This window comes from Oncorhynchus clarkii, chromosome 2 (genome assembly GCF_045791955.1).
Source record: "Oncorhynchus clarkii lewisi isolate Uvic-CL-2024 chromosome 2, UVic_Ocla_1.0, whole genome shotgun sequence".
NCBI classification, from domain to species: Eukaryota; Metazoa; Chordata; class Actinopteri; order Salmoniformes; family Salmonidae; genus Oncorhynchus; species Oncorhynchus clarkii.
The window spans coordinates 76,475,829-76,493,780 of NC_092148.1; the positions used below are offsets into that span (position 1 = coordinate 76,475,829).

Below are 17,952 nucleotides of genomic sequence, written 5' to 3' on the forward strand. Positions count from 1 at the left end.
TATGCTGTAGTACTCAACCTGTCTCGAGTCTGGTCTCAAGACCACATTTTGAGTGTCTTGGTCTTGTCTCAGTGTCAGATGCATTTGTACTTGGTCTTGACTCGGTCTCGGACAGTGAGGACTCGTCATTTCTTCCAGAGACCACCCGAGACCAGCAGAGTAAAAAACGTGTAATTATCAACTTCCATTCAGTAAGCGCATAAAACCGCTTTGCCAGGCCAAATATATACAATTCTTTCTTGAAACAGTAATACCTGCAGTCTTTATATCTAGTATAGACATGTTTGCGGAGTGGCGCAAACATTTGCAAACCATGTGAAATATATTCACATGCAAACCGCACACAGCCTAGTTTCAACTGACTATCATCTGCAGGCAGCAAGAGCACACAGCTCTCAACTGGTTTTGACATGGAACAGCTCACAGAAGAATGACATCGGTAGCCTGCAGGGTAGGTAGGAAAGATGTTTCAACTCATGATATCTACCAGTAAATGCTAACTAAGGCAACAATGGGTATGTAAACCAGGTATTGAAAAAGTATGATCTTAAGTCTTGGTTGATGCTGTAGGCTTTTTGTGATGCACAATTCAGTCATCATGCCCTGTTTGCATCAGGGGCGTAGGCATAGGTGGGCCTGGGTGGACACAGACCCACCCACTGGGGAGCCAGGTCCAACAAAAAAAGAAGACATTATTATTACAAAAATAGTCAATTTTCCCAGACCTCCAAAATGGTTCCATGACGTGGTTTAAGCATTGTTGTGGACTTAGAACATCAAATTACAATTTAAAAAAAATAAATCTTTAGAAAGTGTGATTTTGAGAGTGCAAATCTGAAAAATATTTAAGAAAACGAATAAAAAAAGAGGAATTTTTCACAAAGGGTGCCTTTCTTTCGTTAGGCATGCTGTTTGGGAAATTTTGTCATATGCTGCATTTGCTATAGGGCAATTGTTTACCTTTTGTTCGTGACACTTTGATATCTTGATAATATGCAGCTGTTTAAAGGGCAAATCTACAAATGTAACAATAACAAAATGGGCACCCCACCACTGTTATGGTTAAAATCTGAGGGGTGGGACTGGAGAAATATAACCATTCTCAGATTAGTAGACAGAGCTACAGTATGGATGCAAGGACTGACCATCCATGATATGAAAATTATTGTTTTAACCATGTTATGAAGCTATAAAGTGTTTGTTTACATTTACAATGATTACAAACATTGGAGTAAAACAAGCTCATATTTTGGGTTTGCATGGATTGTGACAGTTGAACTAAGCTCATGAGGCATTTATAAGTTATATTCTTCAAGAATCAATGGATATACAGTACCAGTCAAAAGTTTAGACACAACCAGGGTTTTTCTTTATTTTTTAAAACTATTTTCTACATTGTAGAATAACAGTGAAGACATCAACACTATGAAATAACACTGGCTCTCATTAGGACCACCACAGGAAAGGAAGACCCAGAGTTATCTCTGCTGCAGAGGATAAATTAATTACCAGCCTCAGAAATTGCAGCCCAAATAAATGCTTCACTGAGTTCAAGTAACAGCAGCATCTCAACACCAACTGTTCAGAGGCTGCGTGAATCAGGATCATGATCAAATTGCTGCAAAGAAACCACTATTAAAGGACACCAATAAGAAGAAGAGACTTGCTTGGTATAAGAAACATGAGCAATGGACATTAGACTGGTGGAAATCTGTCCTTTGGTCTGATGAGTCCAATTTTGAGATTTTTGGTTCCAACCGCTGTGTCTTTGTGAGATGCAGAGTAGGTGAATGGATGATCTCCGCATGTGTGGTTTCCACCGTGAAGCATGGAGGAGGCGGTGAGATGGTGTGGGGGTGCTTTGCTGGTGACTCTGTCAGTGATTTATTTAGAATTCAAGGCACACTTAACCAGCATGGCTACCACAGCATTCTGCAGTGATACACCATTCCATCTAGTTTGCTCTTAGTAGGACAATTATTTGTTTTTCAACAGGACAATGACCCAACACACCTCTAAACTGTGTAATGGCTATTTGACCAAGAAGAAGAGCTGCATCAGATGACCTGGCCCCCAAAATCACCTAACCTCAACTCAATTCAGATGGTTTGGGGTGAGTTGGACAGCAGAGTGGAGGAAAAGCACCCAACATGTGCTCAGCATATGTGGGAACTCCTTCAAGACTGCTGGAAAAGCATTCCAGGTGAAGCTGGTTAAGAGAATGCCGAGAGTGCGCAAGGCTGTCATCAAGGCAAAGGGTGGCTACTTTGAAGAATCTAAAATATATATTTATTTGCTTACTAAATGATTCCATATGTGCTATTTCATAGTGTTGATGTCTTCACTATTATTCTACAATGTAGAAAATAGTAAAAAATTAAGAAAAACTCTTAGGTAGGTGTGTCCAAACTTTTGACTGGTACTGTATATACAGTTGAAGTCTAAGTTTACAAACACCTTAGCCAAATACATTTATACTCAGTTTTTCACAATTCCTGACATTTAATCCTATGCCTGTCTTAAATCAGTTAAGATCACCACTTTATTTTAAGAATGTGAAATGCCAGAATAATAGTAGAGAGAATGATTTAGGTAGGTAGAAAGGTAGAATGGTGGTGATGTGGACGGCAAGGAACTTTAAATCAAATCAAATGTATTTATAAAGCCCTTCTTAGCTGATATCTCAAAGTGCTGTACAGAAACACAGCCTAAAACCTCAAACAGCAAGCAATGCAGGTGTAGAAGCACAGTGGCTAGGAAAAACTACCTAGAAAGGCCAGAACCTAGGAAGAAACCTAGAGAGGAACCAGGCTATGAGGGGTGGCCAGTCCTCTTTTGGCTGTGCCGGGTGGAGATTATAACAGAACATGGCCTAGATGTTCAAATGTTCATAGATGTTAATTTATTTCAGCTTTTATTTCTTTCATCACATTCCCAGTGGGTCAGAAGTTTACATACACTCAATTAGTATTTGGAAGCATTGCCTTTAAATTGTTTAACTTGGGTCAAACGTTTCAGGTAGCCTTCCATAAGCTTCCCACAATAAGTTGGGTGAATTTTGGCCCATTCCTCCTGACAGAGCTGGTGGAACTGAGTCAGGTTGATAGGCCTTCTTGCTCTCACACACTTTTTCAGTTCTGCCCACAAATGTTCTATAGGATTGAGGTCAGGGCTTTGTGATGGCCACTCCAATACCTTGACTTTGTTGTCCTTAAGCCTTTATGCCACAACTTTGGAAGTATGCTTGGGGTTATTGTCCATTTGGAAGACCCATTTGCGACCAAGCTTTTAACTTTCCGACTGATGTCTTGAGATGTTGCTTCAATATATCCACATATTTTTCCGTCATCATGATTCCATCTATTTTGTGAAGTGCACCAGTCCCTCTTGCAGCAAAGCACCCCCACAACATAATGCTGCCACCCCCATGCTTCACGGTTGGGATGGTTTTCTTCGGCTTGCAAACCTCCCCCTTTTTCCTCCAAACATAACGATGGATATTATGGCCAAACAGTTCTATTTTTGTTTCATCAGACCAGAGGACATTTCTCCAAAAGGTATGATCTTTGTCCCCATGTGCAGTTGCCGACCGTAGTCTGGCTGTTTTTATGGCGGTTTTGGAGCAGTGGCTTCTTTCTTGCTGAGTGGCCTTTCAGGTTATGTCGATATAGGACTCGTTTTACTTGGGATATTGATACTTTTGTACCTGTTTCCTCCAACATCTTCACAGGGTCCTTTGCTGTTGATCTGGGATTGATTTGCACTTTTTGCACCAAAGTACGTTCATCTCTAGGAGACAGAACGGTATGACGGTTGCGTGGTCCCATGGTGTTTATACTTGCTTACTATTGTTTGTCAGATGAACATGGTACATTCAGGCGTTTGGAAATTGCTCCCAAGGATGAACCAGACTTGTGGAGGTCTACAATTTTTTTCTAAGGTCTTGGCTGATTTCTTTTGATTTTCCCATGATGTCAAGCAAAGAGGCACTGAGTTGGAAGGTAGGCCTTGAAATTCATCCTCAGGTACATCTCCAATTGACTTAAATGATGTCAGTTAGCCTATCAGAAGCTTCTAAAGCCATGACATAATTGTCTGGAATTTTCCAAGCTGTTTAAAGGCACAGTCAACTTAGTGTATGTAAACTTCTGACCCACTGGAATTGTGATGCAATGAATTATAAGTGAAATATTCTGTCTGTAAACAATTGTTGGGAAAATTACTTGTGTCATGTACGAAGTAGATGTCCTAAACGACTTACCAAAACTATAGTTTGTTAACAAGAAATTTGTGGTGTGGTTGAAAAACGAGTTTTAATGACTCCAAGTGTATGTGAACTTCTGACTTCAACTGTATGTACTGAGACTGCATATGAAAGAGCACCATGTTCCTTGTATGAAGCACTGCTTTTTAACAGAGACTATGGGGCAAACAAGTATTGTACTAAGTAAGGAATAGGGAGCCATTTCAGACTTGCCCAAATTCTAAGTACAGCATCTAAAACTCCATCCCCCAGAATCCCCTCTTAAATTCCCTGGTCCCTCCCCAGGTGCCAATGCCAAGTTGCGCTACCAGATAACTTCGGGCAACACAGGGGGGGTGTTTGACATGGAGCCTGAGGTGGGAACCATCTTTGTCGCCCAGCCTCTGGACTACGAGCAGCAGAAGAGGTACAAGCTGCTGGTGCTGGCATCGGACGGGAAGTGGGAGGACTACGCCGCCGTGGTGGTCAACGTGGTCAACAAGAATGATGAGGCACCCGTCTTCTCCATGAATGAGTACTATGGCTCAGTGACAGAGGAGCTAGATGGCTCACCGGTCTTTGTGCTCCAGGTGTGTGTTCTTTCTCTAACCTGGGTGCCAGTCTGTTTCTGTTTGAGCGGTCAGGTACCGAGGCTCAATCAACCATGTCAAATGCATGCTTCTGTATACTAACTGTATATATGCTAGCTATAGCTAATAACTACATGTCACTCTACAAGTTATTTCGGTCTCTAGCCTGGGTGTCTTTCTGTTTCTGCTTGAATCAAAACATAGTTTTGTTCATGGACAAGGCAGGGATTCATTTTGAATGCACAAACAGTCAGCTAGCCAGGATAATCTTTATCAAGCATAAATATCAAATACTTGCTTCTGTATGTCATGCATGTACATGACAAGTCTGCTATTCATTACATAAACAACGGATGTAAAGATAGATTGATGGGATGCTTGCTTAGAAAGACAGGCACACGGATGCATGCACACACGCACGCACGCACGCACATGCACACACACACGCACGCACGCACGCACGCACATGCACACACACACGCACGCACGCACGCACATGCACACACGCACGCACGCACGCACGCACGCACATGCACACACACGCACACACACACACACACACACACACACACACACACACACACACACACACTCTTAGATGTTGATTGCTGATGAGTTGGGTGTCTCACCAGGTGACGGCCACGGACCCAGACAAGGATGCAGACCAGGACGCCGTCCGCTACTCTCTCCATGGTCAGGGGGCGGACTCTCAGTTTATGATTAATGAGAACACGGGGGAGATGTACGCCCAGAAGACGCTGGACCGCGAGGAGCGGAGAGTGTGGCGCTTCGTGGTCCTGGCCACGGACGAGAAAGGGGAGGGGCTCACCGGCTTCACTGATGTCATCATCAACGTGTGGGACATCAATGACAACGAGCCCGCTTTCACCTGCGCACCCGATGGCTGCCACGGCAACGTAGCCGAGAACTCACCCCCAGGAACTTTTGTCATGGAGATGACTGCGGCAGACCTTGACGACACGGCAGTGGGTCAGAACGCCATCCTCACCTATCGTATCATCAAGAACGCCCGTGACGCAGATTCTGAGGAACTATTTACAATCGACACTAGTACGGGCACCATCTCCGTGGTGACCGGCGGGCTGGACAGGGAGGTGGCAGAGCGGCACCAGCTGGTGGTCGAAGCCAGGGATGGAGGGGACATGGTGGGTACAGCTACCGCCACTATCATCATCATGGACCTGAACGACCATACCCCCCGGTTCAAAGATGAGTGGTGTGGGGCTCGTGTGTCTGAGAGCAGCCCTCCAGACTCAACCGTGCTGGAGCTGGAAGCTGTGGACCCAGACTCTGGCCCTCACGGCCTGCTGGGCTTCAGTGTGGTGGCGGGGGACCAGTGGGAGAGGTTCTACATGGTGAGCCACAGAGCAGAGCAGTCTGGGAGTCTGAAGCTGAGGAAGGGGCTGGACTATGAGAGGCCCGGAGAGCAGCGCTTCAACCTCACCATCCAGGTGGAGGACTCTGACTTCTCCAGCCTCATCCAATGCATCATCCAGGTGCTGGATGAGAACGACCACATCCCTGAGTTCACCACCACCTTCTACCCCCTCGCTCCTCTAGTGGAGGATGTTGCCGTAGGAACCAGCATCACCCAGGTGATGGCCAATGACTCAGACTCTGACCTGAATGGGGAAATAGTCTACAGCATCTCCCCGGAGTCAGACCCGTACGGTAATTTTATAGTGGACCGAGACGGCATTGTGACCGTGACCCGCCCGCTGGACAGAGAGACAATGCCCGAGTACCAGCTGGTTGTCATGGCGACAGACCGCGGGAGTCTGGCGTTGACGGGGAGCGCCACGGTCCAGCTGAGCCTGCTTGATGTTAATGACAATGGGCCAGAGCTGGAAGTGGCCTACACCCCTGTCCTCTGGGAGAACAGCCCTGCTCCACAGCTGGTGTGGCTCAACCAGACCTCCACGCTGCTCCATGTTATCGACAGGGACTCCCCAGAGAATGGGCCTCCCTTCTCCCTCGCCCTTCCCCGTCTTTACGCCCCCGACTTCCACCTGCAGGACCATGGCAATGGCACGGCAACGCTCACAGCGCTGCGCCGCTTCGACCGTGAGCGCCAGAGGGAGTTCCTCCTGCCCGTGGTCATGACGGACAGCGGCCGTCCGCCAATGACGGTCACCAACACGCTCACCATCACCGTGGGCGACCAGAATGACAACGCCCACCAGGATGGAGAGAAGGAGATTTACTTTCACAGCCGGAGGGGTGAGTCCCAACTTTCCATAAACTTTTAGACATTCGTATTCACGAAGCCTCTAAGAGTAGGTGTGCTGATCTAGGATCAAGTCCCCCCTTTTATTCTTCATGATTTAAAAGGCAACACTAAGATTCTTTGTGAATATGGACCCAGGCCTTTCCCCAAGTTAGCAGAGCATGGCGGTGCTCTTTCTGTCTTTCTGTGTACCTATTCTGTATTGTCTGAATTAGTAATTGATACACCCTAGGCAAATATTAGCATTGTGTTGCAGCATTTCATGATTCTTGATTGCAAATCATTCCTATCGGGCTTAAGAACATTCGACCCCCACACACTCTCTCCACTCTGCTAATTGTATCTGGCCCTGATGTTAACTTGACCATTATAAGAGGGATCACAGGGGTGATTGTTAGGCCCATTAAAGTTCTGATCATAGACCTGGATTTTTTAGTTTTCAGTAATTGTATGAGACACTGCAGCAGCTTGACTCATACAGGCCCTGGTTGTTTACCCAGCTGCAGTACGCTGGCACTGGGGCTCGATAATAACATAATCCATAGAGAGATAGCCCTGACTTCCTTAAGCTCTCAGCGCTCCTCATCTCAAGTACTGGAAGCCTATTCAACCCAGACAGTGGGACTTCACACTCATGAACAGAATAGGAAGAACAGAAACAGCAGAATCACAGAACAGCAGATAAGAAAACGGCTGAAGATAAGTGGCCTGGGGCCTCTATCACTTTCGGTTTGGAAACCGTTGTTTTCAGACAAAAGTCAGACAAAAGTCTTTGTGTGCGTTGGACAGGAAGGATGCAGACTACTTCGCTGGGCAAGGTCTATGCCCCTGATCAAGATGATTGGGACAACAAGACCTACACCTTAGACGCAGGAGGAATGAGGTAGGTGTTATGTTTGTCTGTAACTAGCGTGAGTCATAACAGGACAGTTAATCAGTTAAACAGTTAACATATTACTGATGCAAATATGTATCCCTATAAATATGACCTTCAGCTACTTTCATTCAAAGTCTCAGAGTCAAATAAAATGAAATGTGATTTGTCAGATGCTTGGTAAAGAACAGGTGTAGACTAACAGTGAAATGCTTACTTATGAGCCCTTCCCAACAATGCAGAGAGAAAAATATAAATATAATAGAAAGATAATAACACAGGAATAAATACACAATGAGTGTAACTTGGCTATAAACACAGGGTACCAGTACCGAGTTGATGTGCAGGGGTACGAGGTCATTTAGATAGATATATACATATAAATAGGGATAAAGTGACTAGGCAGCAGGAGAGACAATAAACAGTGACAGTCAAAGAAAGTCAAAGAAATGGAAAGGATGGAGGATATTACCACATTTCCTACATGGCCAACAAGTGCCTCTTGTTCAACATGCACTTAACCCTAATTGCTCCTGTAAGTCGCTCTGGATAAGAGCATTTGCTAAATGACAAAAATGTCAAATGTTAATGTAATCAGAGCAATCAGTGGATGCATTTGTATCATATCAACTGGTGGACTCGCTGGGGAACAAGGATCAATAATATTTACACCAAGATTGTTTGCAATTTTGCATCTAACACAGTCAGGGAACAGAAGAAAATCCCAATTGCATATTTTACACATTCCTGTTTTATTCATATGCCAATCCTGACCTGTTTCTATGACTACCGAGCTCCTTTGGTGGAGATGTAAACAAAATAGCATTTACCTCCCAGCAGAAACAAAACAGTTGTTATTTCCGTTAATTTCCTTTGGTAGGCACAAAATGGAATAAAACATGGAATAAACACTTAAATTGCTTGTCCATGTCCAATAAGAAACATTTATTTCCATTTTCCGTTGTATTTTAAAATATTTTCCATTGCATGCCCTTAATGAATACTACCCAGTCTTTTCCACCACATTTATGTCCTCCCCTACAGGTATTTCACTCTAAACAGGAGTTCAGGCCACCTGGCCATCAGACAGAACACCCTAGCAGGGAGCTACTATCTCAGAGTGGGAGTGTCGGACGGGGTGTGGCCAGACGTGGTGTCTGGGGTCACAGTTCACGTCCGGGAGCTAGAAGACATGGCCATCCACTCGTCAGCCTCCCTGCGTCTGACCGGTAAGCTACTGCAGCATGACAACATCGTACTTATCTATTCTACAGTTTATGTCATGATTCGTGATTACACTCTTAGAAAAAAAGGTGCTGTCTAGAACCTAAAAGGGTTCTTCGTTGTCCCAATAAGGTTCCTAGTAAAAACCCTTTTTGGTTCCAGGTGGAACCCTTTTGGGTTCTATGTAGAACCCTGTCAACACATCGTTCAGCAACTAGAGTCATGCTTCTTCAGCTGCTGTTACTCCACAGCAGGGATGCTCTATATGAGATGATGAGTCTGAACCTGTCAACATGAATAACTTTTTCCATTTGTTTTCCTTTCTCTTGCACTCTATCGCTCATCTTTCCGCCCACACCAAACGTCAGGCTTTTTATTTTACTTCGTTCTGTTGTTGGAGAGATAGACAATGATACAATCAGCTGCTGCTCTCTGGATTAAAATAGAAGAAAGAAGAATGAGTAAATTATTTTTTAAAGTGAATGAATTAAAAAACATACAGAACCCTGTAGACTTACAGTATACACCTTAAAATAGAGAGTATATCTGGATCTAGAACTGGTACTTTTAAATCTGAGGCTACGCTGTGAGTCAGTAAATTCAATGGATTGGATTTATGTTAATCTTTTAACAAAAGATCCAAGCGATTTACGTCGAATTGGGGGAGCTCACCTTTTCACCTTTACAAGCTGTAAGGTATGTACTTTAAAGCAAATCTATTAGGATAACCTATAGTCGCTATCACTTCAAGCAGCAGTGTGTATCACACCTCAGGTGCCGTTTTCACAAACATATGAAGTTTAATGTCTTGGTCTTTTGGCTCTCTCTGGGCAAATCCCAAATGTAAAGGTCAATTTCAAAACTGCCAGGTTAGTCCTTGACATTTGAAAAAAAAAATGATGAATAGACTGCAAGGCTATTAGGCATGCCAGGGCATCAATTTCACTTTGTAGAGATTAAAGAGGACTTTTTCCATCCTCTCCGATATTATTAGAAGAGACGCATTGCATTGCTAATGCTTCGACCTCTAAATCTATTTGACAGTGAGGCCGTCAATGTTTTATACTGGAGCCAAGAATCGGTCTCAGTGGAAATAATTAAAGAACGGTAAGTTAAATAGTTTCACTACATGGGTGAGTGAATCAATGTGAGGCCAGTATAGATCAATTGTATTTGCTAATTGAACCAAGACTGAGTTCACTTTGATCAATTTCTCCTGTCAGTAAATAGTGAATGTTCTTGAGGTTCTAATGCCTGAGGTGTGTTTCTGTCTTTGTGTGTGTGCCTGTGTGTGTGTGCATATGTGTGTGTATTTCCCCCTTCTGCAGGCATCACTGCCAGAGAGTTTATTGAGTCCCGGGTGGACGAGAGGAGTCGGCAGGATATGTTCAGGAGCTTCCTGTCTGAACACCTGTCCATCAGATCAGGCACAATCAACGTCTTCAGCCTGACAGACGTTAGACCGAAGACGCTGGACGTGCGCTTCTCTGTGCACAGCGATGGCTACCTGCGTCCAGAGAAACTACACGGATACCTGGCGGCGCATATAAAGAAGGTACACGCCTCGATGTTTTCCCATCTTGAAGATAGGGATCTTAGCTCATACATCTCTAGGTGCAGAGCTTGGTGTTGTCGATATTGTTTCTTTATCAGCTAAGAGGTGCAATGTGCATTCATATCTTTTTCAATAATGTTGTTCACACCAACTCTCCCCGTTCTGTGTTCATAACTGCTTCCTTACTCATTCTCTCTCTCCCTCACCTCATTCCCTATATCTCTCCATCCCTCTTTCACTCTCTCGCCGACCCTCCTTTCTCTGTCTATCTCATTTCTCATTCATTTATTGAAAATAAATCTGCCATTTTGGAGATGTACTCGTTTCTTTATAAGTATATATTTGTATGCTTGAGGAGTATCAGCCAGGCTCATCCCTCTCTGTCCTCCCTTACTTCCCTTACCCTCTTCTATCTATCTATCTATCTATCTATCCATCTATCCATCTATCTATCCATCTATCTATCCATCTATCTATCTATCTATCTATCTATCTATCTATCTATCTATCTATCTATCTATCTATCTATCTATCTATCTATCTATCTATCTACTACTCCCCTCTCTCTCCCTATTTCACTCTCCTTCTCTCCCTCTCTCTTTCTCTCCATCTCTCTCTATCCCCCTCTTTTTCTTCCCACCAACCCCTCTCTCTGTCCCTCTCCTCAGCTGCAGTCTCTGCTGCGGGTGAACGTGTCCCAGGTAGAGGTGGATGAGTGTGTGTACACAGACTGCAGGCCGGGTGGCGGCTGCTCCACACAGCTCAGCGTCAGTGACACACCCACCCTGGTCGATGCCGGGAACATAGCACTGGTGTCTATGACGATGATGTCCTCTGCCCGGTGTGGCTGCTCTGCCAGGGACCGGGTCCATCAGGCTTGTTCCTCCTACCTCACAAACCCCTGCTTCAATGGAGGCACCTGCATGGATACCCTCAGTGGGTACAGGTGAGCAGAGAGCAGGGACCAAAGCAATACCATCACCTGAGGACTATGTGAACTGGGTTTTGTTCACTAGGGCACATCGCTGCAGAAAACACACATAAGAGTGTCTTATTGGACACGTGCAGATAGTTCCTCATTTTTTCACTCTATTTCAGACCTTTTTCTTCCACTTTAACTCTACCGAACACGATCGTATCCTGTCTTTATTGTAATTAATTTATTACACAAGATAAAGATCCTTCCATCAGAGACAATTGAGAGATAATTAAGAGAAGGTGATAGAAATAGTCAGGAGGAAATCTAGACACAGATGGTGATGTGGAGAAAATTATACCATAATCAGAAATAACACCAATCTGAATAAATTAGAGAAGAAGAATGACAATAAATTCAGGGTAAAAAAATCTATAGTTTGATGATAAATTGCCTCATAATTATATACTAGAGCCTTGAATGCTAAGCATATAAAGCAGTCAGAAATCCATTTAAAAAAAGTACAAGGCCCCATGTGGGTGTATCACAGAGGAAATAGCATGGAGCTAATTTGATGATGAGAATTGGTAGGATTTAAGAAATGTGGGCCAGTGAGATTACAACAAGCACTACACACCCCTCTCCCAAGTGCTGACAACTTTTCAGAATCCCACTTAATACCATTTACATGAGCATGTAAAGTTAAATAAGGCAAACAGATGTCTGCCTTAAGACCTTAGAACATAGAGCCCTATGGCACTAGTCAAAAGCATGCTGCAGTCTGCAGTCTTGTGAGAGAGCCCTTGTCAGAATATAGATGCTGCTATATAACCCAATGTGTATTCAGAATGTGTGTGAAAAATCACATTTTAGGCCAATCCCATGTCGAGAGAGCTTAATAGCCAGTCTGAGACGTTGGCCTTATCAGATCGTGTCAGTCAGAGGAAGAAACATGCCCTGTGCTCTGGAGTCTGGATTGGCATTGCTCTCTGGAGTCACATGGAGAATGCCTGGGAAGGTCTGTTATGTGTGTGTGTGTATATGTATGTGTGTGTGTACGTGTGTACGTGTGTGTATGTTCAGGCACAAACATGTGTGCATGCTTTCTCCATGTATGTATGTGTGTGTACATACATCACAGAATCATCCCCTGTCTCTCTCTGTATGGATCAGTATTCCTGACATGTCTTGGCCCTCTGCAGAATAAACAGAGTTGGAGATGTTGACAGAAAGAGAAAACAGCCCCTAACTGTACATAGCAGAGCCATCCACTCAGATACAACGCCACATGAAAATAGATGGCTCTGACATTATCTACCAAGCCCAGTTAGTCAAACATCATGTTTCGCCAGGAGTCTGAGAATATTCTGTCCTGTTTTGGATCCAAAGTGATATTTTTCTCTGTGTGTATTTCTCTTTATATCAAGGCATTTATTTGATTACTGTTTACGGCTAGTAGGTATGCAGATTCACTAGAGGAGGCATACAATAAAGAAGTGGCAGAATAGCATGAAGAAGTGGAAGAATAACATGAAGAAGTGGAGGAATAACATGAAGAAGTGGAGGAATAGCGTGAAGAAGTGGAAGAATAACATAAAGAAGTGGAGGAATAGCATGAAGAAGTGGAGGAATAGCATGAAGAAGTGGAGGATGAGCATGAAGAAGTGGAGGAATAGCATGAAGAAGTGGAGGATGAGCATGAAGAAGTGGAGGATGAGCATGAAGAAGTGGAGGATGAGCATGAAGAAGTGGAGGAATAGCATGAAGAAGTGGAGGAATAGCATGAAGAAGTGGAGGATGAGCATGAAGAAGTGGAGGATGAGCATGAAGAAGTGGAGGATGAGCATGAAGAAGTGGAGGAATAGCATGAAGAAGTGGAGGATGAGCATGAAGAAGTGGAGGAATAGCATGAAGAAGTGGAGGAATAACATGAAGAAGTGGAGGATTAGCGTGAAGAAGTGGAGGATGAGCATGAAGAAGTGGAGGATGAGCATGAAGAAGTGGAGGATGAGCATGAAGAAGTGGAGGATGAGCATGAAGAAGTGGAGGAATAGCATGAAGAAGTGGAGGATTAGCGTGAAGAAGTGGAGGATGAGCATGAAGAAGTGGAGGATGAGCATGAAGAAGTGGAGGAATAACATGAAGAAGTGGAAGAATAACATAAAGAAGTGGAGGAATAGCATGAAGAAGTGGAGGATGAGCATGAAGAAGTGGAGGAATAACATGAAGAAGTGGAAGAATAACATAAAGAAGTGGAGGAATAGCATGAAGAAGTGGAGGATGAGCATGAAGAAGTGGAGGAATAGCATGAAGAAGTGGAGGAATAGCATGAAGAAGTGGAGGATGAGCATGAAGAAGTGGAGGATGAGCATGAAGAAGTGGAGGATGAGCATGAAGAAGTGGAGGATGAGCATGAAGAAGTGGAGGAATAGCATGAAGAAGTGGAGGATGAGCATGAAGAAGTGGAGGATGAGCATGAAGAAGTGGAGGAATAGCATGAAGAAGTGGAGGAATAGCATGAAGAAGTGGAGGATTAGCGTGAAGAAGTGGAGGATGAGCATGAAGAAGTGGAGGAATAACATGAAGAAGTGGAGGAATAGCATGAAGAAGTGGAAGATGTGCATGAAGAAGTGGAGGAATAACATGAAGAAGTGGAGGAATAACATGAAGAAGTGGAGGATGAGCATGAAGAAGTGGAGGATTAGCGTGAAGAAGTGGAGGATGAGCATGAAGAAGTGGAGGAATAACATGAAGAAGTGGAGGAATAGCATGAAGAAGTGGAAGATGTGCATGAAGAAGTGGAGGAATAACATGAAGAAGTGGAGGAATAACATGAAGAAGTGGAGGAATAACATGAAGAAGTGGAGGAATAACATGAAGAAGTGGAGGAATAGCATGAAGAAGTGGAGGAATCAGCCATTTCACCCGTGATACAAGTCAGTATTCGACGTCCACCCAGAGACTGAAAAACAGCTTCTATCTCAAGGCCATCAGACTGTTAAATAGCCATCACTAGCCGGCCTCCACCCAGTACCCTGTCCTGGACCTAGTCACTGTCACTAGCCCGCTACCACCCCGCTGCCCTGTGTACATAGACTTGGAATCACTGGTAACTTTAATAATGGAACACTGGTCTTTAATAATGTTAATAATGTTTACATATTGTTATATTCATTTCATACTGTATACAGTATTCTTGTCAATGCCATCCTATTCAACTATTGCTGTATATATACACTATTCTATCTTATGTATTCTACAGATACACTAAATAGTCTATCCACACACTGTCCATAATGTCTATACATCCCATCACATACTGTACATAATGTCTATACATCCCATCATATACTGTCCATAATGTCTATACATCCCATCACATACTGTCCATAATGTCTATACATCCCATCACATACTGTCCATAATGTCTATACATCCCATCACATACTGTACATAATGTCTATACATCCCATCACATACTGTACATAATGTCTATACATCCCATCACATACTGTCCATAATGTCTATACATCCCATCACATACTGTACATAATGTCTATACATCCCATCACATACGGTACATAATGTCTATACATCCCATAACATACGGTACATAATGTCTATACATCCCATCACATACTGTACATAATGTCTATACATCCCATCATATACTGTCCATAATGTCTATACATCCCATCACATACTGTCCATAATGTCTATACATCCCATCACATACGGTACATAATGTCTATACATCCCATCACATACGGTACATAATGTCTATACATCCCATAACATATATACAGTGCCTTGCGAAAGTATTCGGCCCCCTTGAACTTTGCGACCTTTTGCCACATTTCAGGCTTCAAACAAAGATATAAAACTGTATTTTTTTGTGAAGAATCAACAACAAGTGGGACACAATCATGAGGTGGAACGACATTTATTGGATATTTCAAACTTTTTTAACAAATCAAAAACTGAAAAATTGGGCGTGCAAAATTATTCAGCCCCTTTACTTTCAGTGCAGCAAACTCTCTCCAGAAGTTCAGTGAGGATCTCTGAATGATCCAATGTTGACCTAAATGACTAATGATGATAAATACAATCCACCTGTGTGTAATCAAGTCTCTGTATAAATGCACCTGCACTGTGATAGTCTCAGAGGTCCGTCAAAAGCGCAGAGAGCATCATGAAGAACAAGGAACACACCAGGCAGGTCCGAGATACTGTTGTGAAGAAGTTTAAAGCCGGATTTGGATACAAAAAGATTTCCCAAGCTTTAAACATCCCAAGGAGCACTGTGCAAGCGATAATATTGAAATGGAAGGAGTATCAGACCACTGCAAATCTACCAAGACCTGGCCGTCCCTCTAAACTTTCAGCTCATGCAAGGAGAAGACTGATCAGAGATGCAGCCAAGAGGCACATGATCACTCTGGATGAACTGCAGAGATCTACAGCTGAGGTGGGAGACTCTGTCCATAGGACAACAATCAGTCGTATATTGCACAAATCTGGCCTTTATGGAAGAGTGGCAAGAAGAAAGCCATTTCTTAAAGATATCCATAAAAAGTGTTGTTTAAAGTTTGCCACAAGCCACCTGGGAGACACACCAAACATGTGGAAGAAGGTGCTCTGGTCAGATGAAACCAAAATTGAACTTTTTGGCAACAATGCAAGACGTTATGTTTGGCGTAAAAGCAACACAGTTCATCACCCTGAACACACCATCCCCACTGTCAAACATGGTGTTGGCAGCATCATGGTTTGGGCCTGCTTTTCTTCAGCAGGGACAGGGAAGATGGTTAAAATTGATGGGAAGATGGATGGAGCCAAATACAGGACCATTCTGGAAGAAAACCTGATGGAGTCCGCAAAAGACCTGAGACTTCCAACAAGACAATGATCCAAAGCATAAAGCAAAATCTACAATGGAATGGTTCAAAAATAAACATATCCAGGTGTTATAATGGCCAAGTCAAAGTTCAGACCTGAATCCAATTGAGAATCTGTGGAAAGAACTGAAAACTACTGTTCACAAATGCTCTCCATCCAACCTCACTGAGCTCGAGCTGTTTTGCAAGGAGGAATGGGAAAAAATGTCAGTCTCTCGATGTGCAAAACTGATAGAGACATACCCCAAGCGACTTACAGCTGTAATCGCAGCAAAAGGTGGCGCTACAAAGTATTAACTTAAGGGGGCTGAATAATTTTGCACGCCCAATATTTCAGTTTTTGATTTGTTAAAAAAGTTTGAAATATCCAATAAATGTCGTTCCACTTCATGATTGTGTCCCACTTGTTGTTGATTCTTCACAAAAAAATACAGTTTTATATCTTTATGTTTGAAGCCTGAAATGTGGCAAAAGGTTGCAAAGTTCAAGGGGGCCGAATACTTTCGCAAGGCACTGTACCAGTCAAAAGTTTGGACATACCTACTCATTCAAGGATTTGTCTTTATTTTTACTACTTTCTACATGTAGAATAATAGTGAAGACATCAAAACTATGAAATAACACATATGGAATCATGTAGTAACCAAATAATTGTTCAACAAATCAAAATATATTTTAGATTTTAGATTATTCAAAGTAGCCCCCCTTTGCCTTGATGACAGCTTTGCACACTCTTGGCATTCTCTCAACCAGCTTCACCTGGAATGCTTTTCCAATGGTCTTGAAGGAGTTCTCACATATACTGAGCTATTGTTGGCTGCTTTTCCTTCACTCGGCGCTATCAGAACTCAGGATAAGACCCAGATGCAGACAGCTAGTCACAGATGTTTATTGGCAAAAGACAGGTCAAAGGCAGAGGTCTGTAATCCAGCGCAGAGTCAATAAGGTACAGAACAGCAGGCAGGCTCAAGGTCAGGACAGGCAGAGTTCCGGAAACGGGTCAGAATCAGGCAGGTACAGAACGGCAGGCAGGCTTGGGGTCAGGGCAGGCAGAATGGCCAGAACCGGTGAAACGAGGAAACAGAACTTGAGAAAGCAGGGAGACGGGAAAACACTCTGGTAAGACCTGACAAGACAAGAACTGGCAACAGACAAACACAGGTATAAATACACGGGGGATAATGAGGAAGATTGGCGACACCTGGAGGGGTGTGGAGGCAAGTACAAAGATAGGTGAAACAGATCTGGGTGTGACAGGCGGTCCAACTCATCCCAAATCATCTCAATTGGGTTGAGGTCGGGTGATTGTGGATGCCAGGTCATCTGATGCACTCCATCACTCTCCTTCTTGGTTAAATAGCCTTTACACAGCCTGGAGGTGTTGGGTCATTGTCCTGTTGAAAA

At 43.5% G+C, this 17,952-nt stretch overlaps 1 pseudogene; it reads left to right on the top strand.

The window, feature by feature from the left end:
• LOC139382554 (neural-cadherin-like) overlaps positions 1–17,952 on the top strand; it is a 103,363-nt pseudogene that overhangs the window by 45,532 nt on the left and 39,879 nt on the right.